This window comes from Panthera pardus, unplaced genomic scaffold, assembly GCF_024362965.1.
Source record: "Panthera pardus isolate Hobbes unplaced genomic scaffold, ASM2436296v1 HiC_scaffold_10, whole genome shotgun sequence".
Taxonomy (NCBI): Eukaryota; Metazoa; Chordata; class Mammalia; order Carnivora; family Felidae; genus Panthera; species Panthera pardus.
This window is the reverse complement of record NW_026526655.1, coordinates 69,989,716-70,005,694: the sequence shown is the minus strand read 5'-3', so window position 1 is coordinate 70,005,694 and position 15,979 is coordinate 69,989,716. Positions and strand designations below refer to the sequence as shown.

General features: G+C 36.7%; 1 pseudogene; it reads left to right on the top strand.

Annotated features, from left to right (window-relative positions):
* The first annotated feature begins 7,897 nt into the window (after window positions 1–7,897).
* Window positions 7,898–14,405, top strand: LOC109269554 (securin-like; annotated as a pseudogene).
* Window positions 14,406–15,979: the final 1,574 nt, after the last annotated feature.

Sequence of the window (15,979 nt, the reverse complement as noted above, 5' to 3'; positions counted from 1 at the left end):
GGAAACCGAAAAGAAGAAAGGGGCTAAAATGTGAGGGTCACAGTGACTGCTCTAAAATACAAGGAGCCTGGCATGCTCCTGAACACTTTCCATCTCCCAGAGCATCTGGTATAATTGAGCAGGAGTAGATGAACACAGTGAGAGTTGTTACGGTGGCGAGACGAGCTGAGTTGGTAGAAATGTACCTAGAATCACCAGCCATGGCTACAAAATAATGGATTACCATTACTATTATTACTATTCATTATTATCACTATTTTGTCCCCATGGGTATTTAATCGGGAATTTGGAACACAACATGGTGATTTTTCTAATTCTATAATTTCTTTTGTATTTTTTAACAAGAATTCTATTAAAAAAAATCTTTCACCGGGGTGCCTGGGTGGCTCAATTGGTTGAGTGTCAGACTTTGGCTCAGGTCATGATCTCACGGTTTGTGGGTTCAAGACCCTTGTCGGGCTCTGTGCTGACAGCTCGGAGCCTGGAGCCTGCTTAGGATTCGGTGTCTCCCTCTCTCTCTCTGCCGCTCCCCTGCTTGTTCTCTCTCTCCCTCTCTCTCTCTTTCTCTCTCAAAAATAAATTAAAAAAAAACTTTTACCAACTATTATTTACGTTATTCTAAAATAACTAAATGGGCAGAAAAAGTATAGCAAATGCTTGCTTCTTTCCTTTTATTTATTTATTTATTTATTTATTTATTTATTTATTTTGGAGTAATGTTGATATCTTCAAAGATAATAAAATTTTAAAAATCTTTTACATAGAAAAAATATTAAAACTACAAAACAGGTGAAACAATAGTGCAACAAACACTCATACACTCTTCACTTTCTAGGTATGTCAATGTGTAGCATTTTGTCACATTTGTACCACCTCTTTCACCAGCCTTTGAGCATTTCCTTATTTTCTGGCATAAGCTCATCTTGTACTTTACATTCCTTAGGAGAATCAAACATTTCTCCAAGGAGCTCCTGATTTTTTGGTAGAAAATGGTATTTGAAATCGCGCGTGTGTGTGTGTGTGTGTGTGTGTGTGTGTGTGTGTGTGTATGTGTTGTGACTCAGTTAAATTAACATTTGTTAAGTTACCCCTGGGATGTGGAATGGTGACCCAAAGTTCAAGAAAAGACCACAAGACAAAGACAAAGTGAAATAGTTACTCACAGGTCCTGGAGGACGGTATGCACCATGCCTTAAGTGAGAGGCCACACGGGAGGAGGTCAAGGCAGAGTGCAGGCAGAGAAAGCGTGAGGACCTGGGACACATGCCTTTATTAGCGTTTGAGGGTGGAGTGCTTTGTGGTTGCTGGGCTAGGGCTGAATTGGTCAATTCAAATCAAAAGAGTAGGATTTTGGTAAGCCCCAGGGGGTCTTTGGTTTTAGTGTTTATTTAGTTTGAGAGAGAGAGAGAGAGAGCACGTGGGAGAGGGGCAGAGAGCGAGGGAGAAAGAGATTCCCAAGCAGACTCCATGCTACCAGTGCAGAGCCTGATGTGAAACGTGAACTCCTGAAACCGTGAGATCACGACCTGAGCCAGAATCAAGAGTCAGACACAACCGACTGAGTCACCCAGGTGCCCCACCATGGGGTCTTACTTAGTTGGTCCCAGGGGAAACGCCCTGAGCAGTGGGCATAATGTTTATCAAGAGGGCTTTTAGAAGACACAGAGCAGGGATTTACATTTACCTGTAACTCTGCAGCTGCTATCTGGGCATGTGCACCAGGGAGGGCCTAGCGTATTATGTAGTGTAGCCAAACTCTCAACAAATATATATGTACACATATTCTTATATCTAATTCTTGTGTGTTTCTATGCACAAATACACAGATATTCATGCACATATATACATACTAATACATCCAATTCGAGTCCACATAGTGCTTCCTTCCCTTTCTGATTTCATATCTGTTTCTCCTTTCTCATGCATTGGAAACCTGATTGCTAACAGTGTCAGAATTATTATACTAACAACACTACTAAAAACAAACCTAGCTTTATGAACTAAGATTCTTTCTTTTTTAAAATGGCTATATAGTTCTCTATTGCATGGGTGTATCTTAATCCATTCACCCAGTATCCTACAGATGGTATTCAGATTGTTTCTGGTTTTTATTTTATTTATTTATTTATTTATTTATTTATTCATTTATTTGAGAGAGAAAGAGAGAGCACAAGCAGGGGAGAGGCGCAGAAGGAGAGAGAGAGAGAGAGAGAGAGAGAGGATCTTAAGCAGGCTCTATGCTCAGTGTGGAGCACGAAGTGGGGCTCGATCCCATGACCCCGGGATCATGACCCGAGCCAAAATCAAGAATCGGTCACTCAACTGACTGAGCCACCCAAGGGGCCCCTGTTTCTGATTTTGTACAATGAACAATCAATATTTACAAGGAATAATCTCATTTACACGTAGCTTTAAAATTTTTGAGTGTGTATCTTTGGGTAAATTTCTAGAACCACGGCTGTTGAGTCAAAGGGCAAATGTGCAAGTGGTTTGGTAGAGTGTCAAGTTTCTCTTCATAAGGGTAATAACATTTTGCAGTCTCATCTGCAATGTTTGAAAGACTCTGTACCCACATCCCCGTCAACAGAATGCACTGTCAAGCTTTTGAATTAGAAATAATATCTCAGTAGAGGTTTATTTTGTTTTATTTGCATACATTTTGCATGTTTAAATTCATTCAGGCAAAATTTATATACAGTGAAATGCACAGATCTTAAACATGCATTTTGCTGATTTTTGATAAATGTATACACCCACGTAACCCTCATCTCATTCAAGAAATAGGACATGTTCATCACTCCAGAAAGCAGTCTTGTGCCCATTCTATTCAAATCCCACACCATCTCCTCCAGAGGCAACCACTAAGCTCATCTACCGCCATTGCTTGCTTTGTTCTCTTTGTTCTCTTCTTAAACGTCATATAAATAGAACCATGTAGTATGTTCTATTATGTATCTGGCTTCTTTTGTGCAACATGTTATTTGTAAGACTTACCTGTGTTGCTGCGTGTATTCAGTAACTTGTCCTATTTATTGCTGTGTAAAATTCCATTGCATGAAAACACCAGTTTTTCTGTTCATTCTCCTGTTGATGGACATTTGGGTTGTTTCTAGTTTTTTTACTATTAAAAAAGTCACTAGGAACATACTTGTTCAAATTATATTCCTTCGTATATATACATTTTTTTTTCTGATGGCTATGTAGTTCTCCATTTTGTCAATGTAACTTGATTCATTCTACCATTATCCTATGGAGAGATATATAGGTATTTAGGTTGTTTATAATAATCTGTTCTTTTTCATTAATATGTATAAGGTAAATGCATGTTTAACTTTATAACGAATTGCCAGTTTTCCTAAGTGGTTGCCCCGTTTTATATTACTGCCAGAAACGTGTGACAATTCTAGCTGTACTATGTCTTTGCCACCATTTAGCCTGCTGGTTTTACACATTTGATATAAATGTATAATGCATTAATTCCATTTTATTGAATTTTTATTTGAGGAATGGGTGCTAATTTTTTTTTCAAAGCCTATGCAGGGTGTGTTAAGATCATGATATTTTTCTTTGTTTTTAGATATCTTAATATGCTGTATTACATGAGTAGATTTCCTAATATTTAGCCACTCTTGACAATTTTGGGATAAGTCAACTTTGGTCACAGTGTATTAATATTTCTAATATGCTTTTGAATTCTACTTACTGATATATTTTTAGGGTCTTTAAATCAATATTCAAAGTGAAATTAGTCCATAATTTTTATTTATTTTCTATCTTTAACAACTTTAGATATCAATGTTACGCTTCCTATATAGATAAAAAAAAAAAGGACATTCTTTTCCTTTATTACCCCAGACTCATAATTCCCCATAATTTTTGAAACATTGTGGTTACCCACTCTTTGAAAGTTTGATAGAAATTCCATGTGAAACCATCTGGACTTGGTGCCTTTTTACAAGGTGGTTCTTTGATACTTTTCTTCATTTCTTTTATGGAAATTGATTTATTTAAGCTTTTTAAATCTCTACTAGTGTCAATGTTTAAAATTATATTTTCTTTAAAATTTTATCTACCTCTCCTATATTTTCAAATATATTTGTTCAGCATTTTCAGTGATCTCATAGTTGTTTTAATTTTATCTGTTTCAGTGGATTATTTCCCAATTCATTTTATTTTAAATATTGTTTCCTTTTATTTCTTGCTTAGAGTAGTTAGTGGTTTTCTATTTTGTTGTTTCTTTTCTTAAAATGGTGATTTTGTTTTAATATTACTATGTTTTTTTGTTTTGTTTTCTGTACAGTTTCTTACTGTCTTAAACCTTATTTCCTTCTGAGAGTTTAAAAAAATTGTTAATGTGTTTTGAATTAAAAAAAAATTCTAATGTTTATTTATTTTTGAGAGAGAGACAGAGTGCGAGTGGAGGAGGGGCAGAGAACAAGGGAGACACAGAATCCAAAGCAGACTCCAGGCTCTGAGCTGTCAGCACAGAGCCCGACACGGGGCTTGAACCCACAAACTGCGAGATCATGACCTGAGCTGAAGTCAGTCGCTAACCGACTGAGCCACCCAGGCACCCCAATGTGTTTTGAATTTTATCAGATGTATTTGCTACATTTATTGAGACTAGCATGTGATTTTTTTGTATTTATTTTTGTTAATGTTGTGAAGTACAGTGATTTTTTTCTGTTTGTTTTGCAAATAATAAACCACTCTGGAATTCCTAGAATATACCTTGTTTCTCTGTACTGTAATATTCCTTTTACATATTGCTAGATTTGATCACTGATGTTTTGTACAGGATTTTTCACCTATGTTCATGAACCAGATTGGTCTGTTGTTTTCCTTTGCTACAGAAGCTTTGTCATATTTTTGTGTCAAGGTTGTCCTTGTCTCATAAAATGAGCAGGGAAATATTACTTATTTTTTCCTTATTTTGATGAGTTTATATAATATTGGTATATTTTCTTCCTTAAATGTTTAGAAGAACTCACTTGTTAAGCCATCTGGTCCTGGATCTCTTTTATGGAAAAGTTTTTTTAAATAATAGATCCAATTTCCAAAATAGAGAACTATTAAGATTTTCCAATTATTTGTGTCTATTTTAGTAACATTTTTAGAAGACATTTGTCCATTTCATGTGGTTGTCAAAATTATCAGGCATATAATTTTACATAATATATTCTTATTACCCTTTTATTGTCTATAACATCTTTTTACCGAGGTCCCCTTTTATTATAGGTAATTTTTCTCCTTTTTTTTTTCTTGCTTAGTCTTGCTAGGCATTTATTAATTTTAGTAATCTAGTCAAATAACCAATTTTTGGCTTTTTAAATTTTTTTTAATGTTTATTTATTTTTGAAAGAGAGAGAGAGACAGAGCGTGAGTGAGGGAAGCTGTCAGCACAGAGCCTGACATAGGGCTCAAACTCATGCTGGTTTTGAACTGCAAGATCATCACCTGAGCTGAAGCTGGATGCCCAGGAGCCCCTGGTTTTGTTATTTTTTATTGCCAATTTTATTTATTTATTTTCTCCCATCTTTTAAATTCTCCTTTCTTTTACTTTCTGGGATTTCTGAATTTTTTCCAGCTTTTTGAGGTAAAAGTTTAAGCTAGTGATTTCAAACTTGTTCTTTCCTAACAAACCCATTTAAAGCTATATTTTAACTTTATTAAAAAATTTTTTTTAAATGTTTATTTATTTTTGAGAGAGAGAGAGAGGCAGAAACGCGAGCAGGGGAGAAGCGAGAGAGGGAGACACAGAATCCGAAGCAGGCTCCAGGCTCTGAACTGTCAGCACAGATCCCGACATGGGGCTCAAACTCATGAACCTTGAGATCATGACCTGAGCCAGTCAGATGCTTAACTGACTGAGCCACCCAGGTGCCCCTAAAGCTATATTTTAACTTTAAACACTGCTTTAGTTCTCTCTCCAGTTTGTATTTATTGTATCTTCATTACCATAAGGTTCAAAGTATTTTTAAATTTCCTTTATGAGCTCCCCTTTAACTTACGGGTTATTTAGAAGTGATTACCTAGTTTCTTTTTTTCTTTTTTTTTTTCTTTTTTTTTAATTTGTTAACGTTTTATTTATTTTTGAGACAGGGAGAGACAGAGCATGAATGGGGGAGGGGCAGAGAGAGAGGGAGACACAGAATCGGAAGCAGGCTCCAGGCTCTGAGCCATCAGCCCAGAGCCTGACGCGGGGCTCGAACTCACAGACCAAGAGATCGTGACCTGAGCCGAAGTCGGCCGCTTAACCGACTGAGCCACCCAGGCGCCCCATAGAAGTGATTACCTAGTTTCAAAAAATTTTTAAGATATCTTTTGTTTTTGGGGCGCCTGGGTGACTCAGTCGGTTAAGGGTCCGACTTCAGCTCAGGTCATAGTCTCACAGTCCGTGAGTTCCAGCCCTGTGTCAGGCTTTTTGCTGACAGCTCAGAGCCTGGAGCCTGCTTTGGATTCTGTGTCTCCCTCTCTCTCTCTGCCCCTCCCCTGCTCATTCTCTCTCTCTCTCTCTGTCCCCAAAATAAATAAAAACATTTAAAACATTTTTTAAAAGATATCTTTTGGGGCGCCTGGGTGGCGCAATCAGTTAAGCGTCCGACTTCAGCCAGGTCACGATCTCGCGGTCTGTGAGTTCGAGCCCCGCGTCAGGCTCTGGGCTGATGGCTCGGAGCCTGGAGCCTGTTTCCGATTCTGTGTCTCCCTCTCTCTCTGCCCCTCCCCCGTTCATGCTCTGTCTCTCTCTGTCCCAAAAATAAATAAAAAACGTTGAAAAAAAAAATTTAAAAGATATCTTTTGTTTTTGATTTCTACCTTAACTCTACTGTGGTTAGAATCTTTGAAATTTGTTGAAGACTTTTGATCAGCGTAAAGTTAACCTTGATAAATACTCTATATGCACTTAGAAAGAATATTCATCTGTTGTTACTGGGTACGTTGTTCCATAAACATTAAAATTATTTTGTTGATTGAGTTTATCAGATTTTATTGATTTTTCAACTATTGCTCTGTCAACTATTGGCCAAGTTGCTTAAGTCTTTCACTATGATTGAACTTTTCTATACTTTTAATTCTGTCATTTTAGACCTCATCTATTTTTAAAGCTATATATGAACCACTATATATCCCCAATGGATTAATTACTTTATCATAGTTAATGCTCCTCTTTATCTCTAATAATGCTAGTTTCTTTAGAGTCTACTTCCTGCTATTAATATATCAACACAAGCTTTCTTGTGTGAGCATTTGCATGTTACAACTTTTATAGTCTTTTTATTTTAACTTCTTATGTCTTTATGTACAGACTATGTCACTGGTAATGGTTCGACATTTTTTTTATCTGGTTGGATAACTTTAGTCTTCAATATGAATATTTAGTTTATTTACATTTAGTATAAAACTAGTATATTTGGGATTATACCTGCCATCTTATTGTGGTTCTATTATAGGTGATCCTCATTATTTGCTGATTCCATATTTGCAAATTCACCCACAAACTTTTATTTGTAATCCCAAAATCAATCCAGCAATTTCATGGTCATTCATGGACATTCACAGCGTGGTGAAAAATTGAGTAGCTCTATGGACATTCCCAGCTGAGATTAAAAAAAAAAAAAAAAAAGTGATGTCCTACCTTCTTTTTTCAGCTCTCATACTGTAAATAAATGTCTTTTTTATGGTCTATTTAGTGTCAAGCTTTCCACATTTTTGTACTTTTTTTGGTGACTTCTTTTTTAAAAAAACAAAAAACAAAGAAACAAAAAACCATAGGGGACAGCATTTAGCAGAAAGCTGAAGAGCTGCACAGTCAAGTTACCCAGGGTGAAGGAAAAATGTTAAACCCTTCTCAGCAGTGCCTGCTGGCTCTGTTTCAGAAGGTTGTATGGTGTGGAAAATGGTCAATCTGCAGGTAAACAAGGCAGGTTGTGTATGTAGATCAGGAAGCTACAGAAGAATTTTTAAAATACCTGCTAAGTGTTACAAGGAAAAGAGCGAGGTGGAAGAGGAGGTTTTTAATGCTTATGAGACTGGTATGTTTTACAAGGACATTGGCAAACAAACCTATATAAGGCATATGGCTTTATGTTGACAAAAATGGAGGTTTGTGGGAACTTCGCTCTGTATTTCCCCTAGCAGCCCAATGTTCATTAATTCAGTGTTTACCGTGGTTTTATGTAACATGACTACTATGAATTAATGAGAATTGATGTATTCATTTTGTTTTCTTTTCTTTCTGAAGGTTGTTGGTTTTGTATATTCATTCTGTATCATTCTAATATACTAAATTACCTTATTATTTGTAGTATTTTTCCATTTATTCTTTTGAGTTATTCAGATATATAAACACATCATCTTTAAGTAGATATAGTTTTAGTACATTCTTTTTCACTGTGCACTTTCTCTTATTTAATTACCTTAACTTCTTCAATTTCTTAGTACCTTTAAGACAGTGTTAAATAGTAGCCAAAATAATGGTGTCTTTTCCTTGTTTCTGAATGTAATGGGAATTTCTCCAATATATAGCATTAAGTAAACTGCAGACTTTTGGGCCAGTATATGTTTTATCATATTTAAAAAGTACCCGTCAATTTCTATCTTATCATGATTGAGGATTCAATATTGTGGTGTGCCTTTTTGGCATCTATGGAGAGGAGATTATGGTTTTCTCATGCCTATCAGTATGATGAATTGTATTAAAGGACTTTCTAATATTGAACTACTTCATATCCAAAGCATAATCCGCATCACTTTTTTTATATCTGTCTGGTTAATTCAACCTGAATCCTTTACTCCTTTATTCCCATCATTTAAACTTAGTTTATTTATTTTATTTTTTTAAATTATTTTTTAATGTTTATTTATTTTTGAGAGACAGAGAGAGAGAGAGACAGAGCACGAGCAGGGGAGGGGCAGAGAGAGAGGTAGACACAGAATCTGAAGCAGGCTCCAGACTCCGAGCTGTCAGCACAGAGCCCAATGCGGGGCTGGAACCAACTAACCGTGAGATCGTGGCCTGAGCCGAAGTCGGGCTCTCAACCGACTGAGCCACCCAGGTGCCCGTAAACTTAGTTTTATAATTAAATATATAAAATGCTTGAATGAGTCTTATCTGAATATTCTCCAATAATTTCTTTGTTGGATGTTTTACTTTTATCACATTGAATTCAGAGGCAGTCTAGGGTTTATATAAACATGCTTGGACCTAAGTTAGGCCAACAAAACCCCAAATCACAAAGGTGACACTCACTAAAATAAAGCTTGGGCATTACACACACGCAAACACACACACACACACACACACACACACATTTATTGTGGTAAGATACATGTAACATTAAATTTACCATCTTAACCATTTATAAGTGTACATACAGTTTAGTGATAATAAATTCATTCACATTGTTTTGCAATCATCACCATCTTCCATCCCCATAACTTTTTGAAAACTGAAATTCTATACTTATTAAACAATAACTTCCCATTCTCTCCTTCCCCCAGTCCTTGGTAACCACCATTATAATTTTTGTCTTTATGATTTTAACTACTTTAAGTACATCCTAAAAGTGGAGTCATATAGTATTTGTCTTTTTGTGACTAACTTATTTCACTCAGCATAATGTCCTCAAGGTTCATCCATGTTGTAGCATGTAGCATGAAATTTCCTTCATTTTTAAAAAAAAATTTTTAGTGTTTATTCATTTTTGGGATAGAGAGAGAGAGAGACAGAGTGCAAGCAGGGGAGGGGCAGAGAGAAAGTGAGACACATAATCTGAAGCAGGCTCCAGGCTCCGAGCTGTCAGCACAGAGACCGATGAAGGACTTGAACTCACAAACTGTGAGACATGACCTGAGCTGAAGTCGGATGTTCAACCAACTGAGCCACCCAGGCGCCCCCAAATTTCCTTCATTTTTAAGGGTGAGTTATTTCCCATTGTATGTCTATGACACATTTTGTTTATCCACTCATCAGTCATTAAACTCTTGGGTTGTCTCCGTATTTTAGCTATTGTGGATAATGCTGCCGTGAATAGGGGTGCACAAATAATCTCTTTGAGATCATGCTTTCAATGATTTGTGGTATATACCCAGAAGTGGAATTGTTGGGTTTGATGATAACTCTATTTTTAACTTTTTAAGGAACTGCCATACTATTTCCCACAGGAGCTACATCATTTTACATTCCCAGCGACAGTGCACAAGTGTTCCAATTTCTCCACATTGTATTTTTAATGGACAGTTGGATTCTTTTTAAAAGATACTTGAATCTATGTTTATAAGTGACATTCATCTGTAAAATTTTGTGCGATTTGTTTTCATATTTTACTATCAATGTTATACTCGCTCACTTCAGGAAAAGAATGTACAAGTTTTTGTGTTTTCAGTATTCTGGAATAGCTTTAATAGTATTCATTATCTGATGTTTCAAGGTTAAGTAAAAATCCATTGCGAAATTATATGGTCCACATGTTTTTTGTAGGGACGTCTTTAAAACCTTTTTCTGTTTATTTAGTGGAAAATGATCTCTCTAGATTGTCCATCTATATTGAGGACAATTTTGGTAAGCTATATTTTTTATACAGGTATTTTTTAAATCTGGTTTTAAATGTATTAACATAGAGTTGTTCAAATTAGTCTTAATTAAAAAATTTTCTTTTTACTTTGATAATTATTTACTCTTTAACATTTCTTATAGTATGTATGTTTTCACTTTTTTTTTTAAAAAACAGGTTTTTCAGGGATACCTGGTTGGCTCAGTCAGTTAAGTGTCTGACTCTTGGTTTCAATTAGGTCATGATCTCACGGTTTTATGAGTTCAAGCCCCACATCAGGCTCTGTGCTATAGCACAGAGCCTGCTTGGGATTTTCTTTTTCTCCCTCTCTGTCTGCCCCTCCCTCACTCATGCTGTCTCTGTCTCTCCCAGATAAATAAATAAACTTTATTTATTTTAAAAAAATTTTTAACGTTTATTTATTTCTGATACAGAGAGAGACAGAGCATGAACAGGGGAGGGTCAGAGAGAGAGGGAGACACAGAATCTGAAACAGTCTCCAGGCTCTGAGCTGTCAGCACAGAGCCCGTCACAGGGCTCGAACTCACCGACTGCTAGATCATGACCTGAGCCGAAGTCGGATGGTTAACCGACTGAGCCACCCAGGGTCCCCAATAACACTTAGGATCTTAAAGTATTCTTCTTTCTGTAATAGTTTTTCCTTAAGTTTTACCTTCTGATGACAAAAGCACAATTCTGCTTTCTTTTATATCTGCCTGGTTAATTCAACTTGAATCCTTTACTCCTGTATTCCCATTATTTAAACTTAGTTTTATAATTGAAGATATAAAATGCTTGTATGAGTCTCATTGAATATTCTCCAATAATTTCTTTGTTGGGTGTTTTACTTTTCTCACATTGAGTTCAGGGGCAGTCTGAATTTTTGTTTTTGTAAGTGTGTTTGGACTTACATTAGGCCAACAAAACCTCAAACTACAAAGATGACACTCATTAAACTAAGGCTTGGGCATCTAACCCTGACTGTGGTAATACGCTTTTTGATTTTAGTTCCCTACATAATATTCATTTTTTCCCTTTTCCTAATAAATATGATCCTGATTTTGTATGCTGCTGAAAGGCATTTCCCAGCCTTCCTTAGAGCCAGGATGTGGTCATGGGGCACGTTTCTGGCCAGCAAGACAAAATTGAAAATCTGAGGATTTCTGAGAGTGTTTCACTTTCTCAAAATCAGTTCATTGTATTTCTGATTGTTAATTCTCACTTCCTATATGTCTTATTCTTGTTTTCTTCCTCTTTTTCCTCTCTCTCTTCCTGCCCATCTTTCACTTTTTTTCTTCTTCATCTTTCCCCGGAAGATGAACAGGAAACTGGGAGATGGGCCAGTCACCTTCCAATCTTAAGGTGACCATGGGAGGAAAGGCATTTGTTAATGATGGCAAAGCAGAAGGATAAAGACCATGTACTATTACTGACGTGTTTAGTTTTGGACTCCCTATGTCTGGATTTCTTGTATTGTAAGAAACAAACACCTATATTGTTAACTCTCTGTGATTGGGATTGTATTACACACAGTTAAACAAATACATAACTAATAATTCAACTTCATTTCTACACTTACATGACTCCTTCCTTAGCTTTATTTCCCAATGTTGTCCCTTAGTTTGCTTCTTTTACTTAAGGGAAGATTAATCTTCTCTGGTTTTGACTTTTGTCATTCCTTTGGGCTTGATTCACATATCTGTTTTATCCTTCCCTTTTCCATTCATTGGAGCCATGTGCCAGTTTTCTTAGCTGACTACCTCTCCTCTTTTGTATGAGGACATCCCATGGTTCTGAAGGCTGCTGCTGAACTGGAACATTCACAGCGATGTTCTCACACTTTTGACTCTGGTATAATGAAGATACAGTTTCTAAACCAAATTCTAGTTCCAAATGGAGCCCTTTAAGTCACCCATGGGTACATTGGTTTTGGAGCGGTAAAAGGCAACGATTTGCATACAAGAAAGCATGGTGGACATTCCCCATCTCCATCAGGCCTGTAGGCTCTCTCAATACCCCAAATGCTGAATCCACACCTCCCTCAACTCTATGCCTGTCCCTTGGTGTGTGCTCCCCAGTGCAGTGGGTGAGAGAGCCAGCTCTGGTAAATGGAGTACGCTCATAAAATTAGATCAGGGTCTTTGAGCAAGGGAGAAATCACAAACTTGAGCTATAGTGCCACCTTTTGGAAAACAGAAGATAGGTTTCCAGCAGCCAGCCTGGTGGATCATAAGAACCAGAGAAGACACAAAAGCTTAAGAATTCTTCCACAAGAGGCAGTAGGAAGTGTAGAGTGGATGTATCCATAAAAGGTCAGAGAAGCCCCTCATATAATAGGACCAATGAACAGTATATCCTACTTGAAGGCAACTAGTAAAGATTTGAGAGTGTGTCTACTACCTTGAATATGAAAGCAGCAATGCAAAACTCTAGAAGCACGAAGGATCAAGAACACATATCATCACTAAAAGATAACAATAATCCTCCAATTGCTGAACTCAAAGACACAGAATTTTGCAATTTAGTCGATAAAGAATTCTAAATTGCTATTTTTAGGTAGCCCAATGAGCTACAAGAGAACACAAAAAGACAATTCAAAGAAAATCAGGAAAGCAATACATGAACAAAATGAGAAATTTAGCAAAGAGATAGAAATCATAAAAAGGACCAAACGAATTCTAGAGCTGAAGAATTCAGTGAATGAAATGAAAAATGCAATAGAAAGCATCTGCAGAATACAAAATAAAAAAAGAGGTAGATTGTGACACCTAAAATATAAAGGGGGGCACCTGGGTGACTCGGTCAGTTGAGGGTCTGACTCTTGACTTCAGCTCTTATATCGTCATCCAAGGATTGTGGGATCAAGACCCGCATCAGGCTCCAAGCCTGCTTGGAGCAGCTGCAGCTTGGACCCGCAGCAGGTTCAGCTTGGAGCCTGCTTAAGATTCTCTCTCTCCTCTGCCCCTCTCCCTTGTGCATGCTTTCTCTCTCTCTCTCTCTCTCTATATATATATATATATATATATGTATATATATATTTAGAGCTTTTGTGGGGCTTTTGGTGGAGCTTTTGAATGTGAATTAAGTGAGGTCACCGTCAAGTTAAAATGTACTGCTTTATCTATAAGATGTTTTTATGTAAGCTTAGAGCAACCACAAAGCAAAAATCTAGAGAAGATTCACAAAAGATAAAGAAAGGGGAATCAAAAGCAGAAAAAGAGGCTGAGCCTTGCCTAACCCAGAATGGCTGCTATGATCTTTGTTGTTGAGGAAAAATGGTGATCCAGGTACCTGTGTAGCACCTAAGGATGGGCTAAAGCTAGAATCTGGACTTCAAGCCAGAGCCTTCAATGGGAGATCTCAGGTTTCAATGCCACATGTTGGCAAAATGTTTGGTGCTCCACCAGCCTTATCTAATGCTTCCAGAAAGGCTTTGAGAACTGTTAACATAACTACAGAAAAGTCAGTAAAGACTAATGGAGCCCTCAAACAGAAATAGACAAAGTTCCCTGTGAAACAGATGACTGGGAAGACTGTTAAAGCAAAAAGTTCCATTCCTGCCTTGAGTGATGCTGATCTAGAAATAGAAAAATTCTTTCCTTTATATCCTCTAGTCTTCAAGAGTTTTGACCTGCTTGAGGAATATGAAATGGCATACCTCCTCTTGAAGAGAATGCTTCCCATGAGGCTGGATGAGAAGTGGAAGCTTGAAAAACTATTACATGTGGCTCCCTTTCCCCTCTAAAAATGCCCTCTTAACTCTGGAGGTATAATCTGCTGTGGTCTCCTTCAAGCATTCTGGGGGCCTTGGATGTTGAATTGCCACCTGCTTGCTATGACTTAAATATTTAAGTTTCTTAGCACTTTATAGTTTGTGGGTATGTATGTTTTTATGTTAATAAAACCATTGTTTAACAGAAAAAAAAAACATGTAAAATCACCAATTAACAAAGGGAAGCAGAAACAGAGGAAAAAAACAATTGGACTATAAAACAGCCAGAAAACAATGAATAAGATGGCATTCCATATCAATAATTACTCTAGGGGCGCCTGGGTGGATCAGTTGGTGAAGCATCTGACTTTGGCTCAGGTCATAATCTCACAGTTTGTGAGTTCGAGTCCCATGTCAGGCTCTGTGCTGACAGCTCAGAGCTTGGAGCCTGCTTCAGATTCTGTGTCTCCCTCTCTCTCTGCCCCTCTCCTGCTCGTGCTCTCTCTCTCTCTCTCTCTCTGTCTCTCAAAATTAAATGAGCATTAAAAAAAAATTACTCTAAATGTGAATGGATTGAATTCACCAATCAAAAGGCCTGGAGTAGGTTGAATGGATTAAAAACCATGACCTAACTATATGTTGCCTATAAAAGATTCACTTTAGCTTTAAGGACACACATAGGCTCAAACTGACGGGATGGAAAAAGATATTCCATACAAGTGGAATCCAAAAGAAAGTAGGGGTGGCTGTATTTACATCCGACAAAATAGACTTTAAGCCAAAGCAGTAACAGAAAAGAGGTCATTATATGTTGATAAAGGGGTCAATTCATCAAAAAGATATAACAGTCATAAATATAGACACACCCTACATAAAAGCACCTAAATATATTAAGCAAATACTAACATATCTAAAGGCAGAAATGGATAACAATATAATCATAGTCGTAGTAAGGGACTGTAATACCCAAGTTTCAACAATGGACAGATTATCCAAACCAATAACCAACTAGGAAATGTTGAACTTGAACCATACATTAGACTAAATTAACCTAACAGACATTTCTAGAACATTCCACCCAACAGCAGCAGCATACACATTATTCTCAAGTGCATATAGAACACTTTTCAGAATAGGTCATATGATAGGCCACAAAGCTGGTCTCACCAAATTTAAGAAGATAGAAATCATACCAACTACCAACTATCTTTTCTTACCGCAGTGGTATGAAACTAGAAATCAACAAAGGAGACCTGAGAAGTTTCTAGGCACACATTCATGAACAACCAATAGATCAAAGAAGAAATCCAAAAGGAAATTAAAAAAAAAATATTGAAACAAATGAAAATGGAAACATAGCACACCAAAATACAGAGAATGTTGCAAAAGCAGGGGAAGTTTAAAGTGATAAATGTGTATATTGAGAAAATCAAAAGATCTCAAACAACCTAACTTTACATCTCAAGATCTAGAAAAACAAGAACAATTAAGCCCCAAGTTAGCAGAAGGTAGGAAATAAAAAAGATCAGAGTGGAAATAAATGAAATATAGACCAGAAAAACAATAGCTTTTTTTTTTTTTTTTAAATAAACAAAATTGACTATGAGCATGTGACTCTTCCGGAGATAGCTGATACTTAGCTCCAGATGAGATTTGTTTTGCAGCTTAATATTGCTTGATGATTTAATTTTTATTTATTTTTTAAAAAAAATTT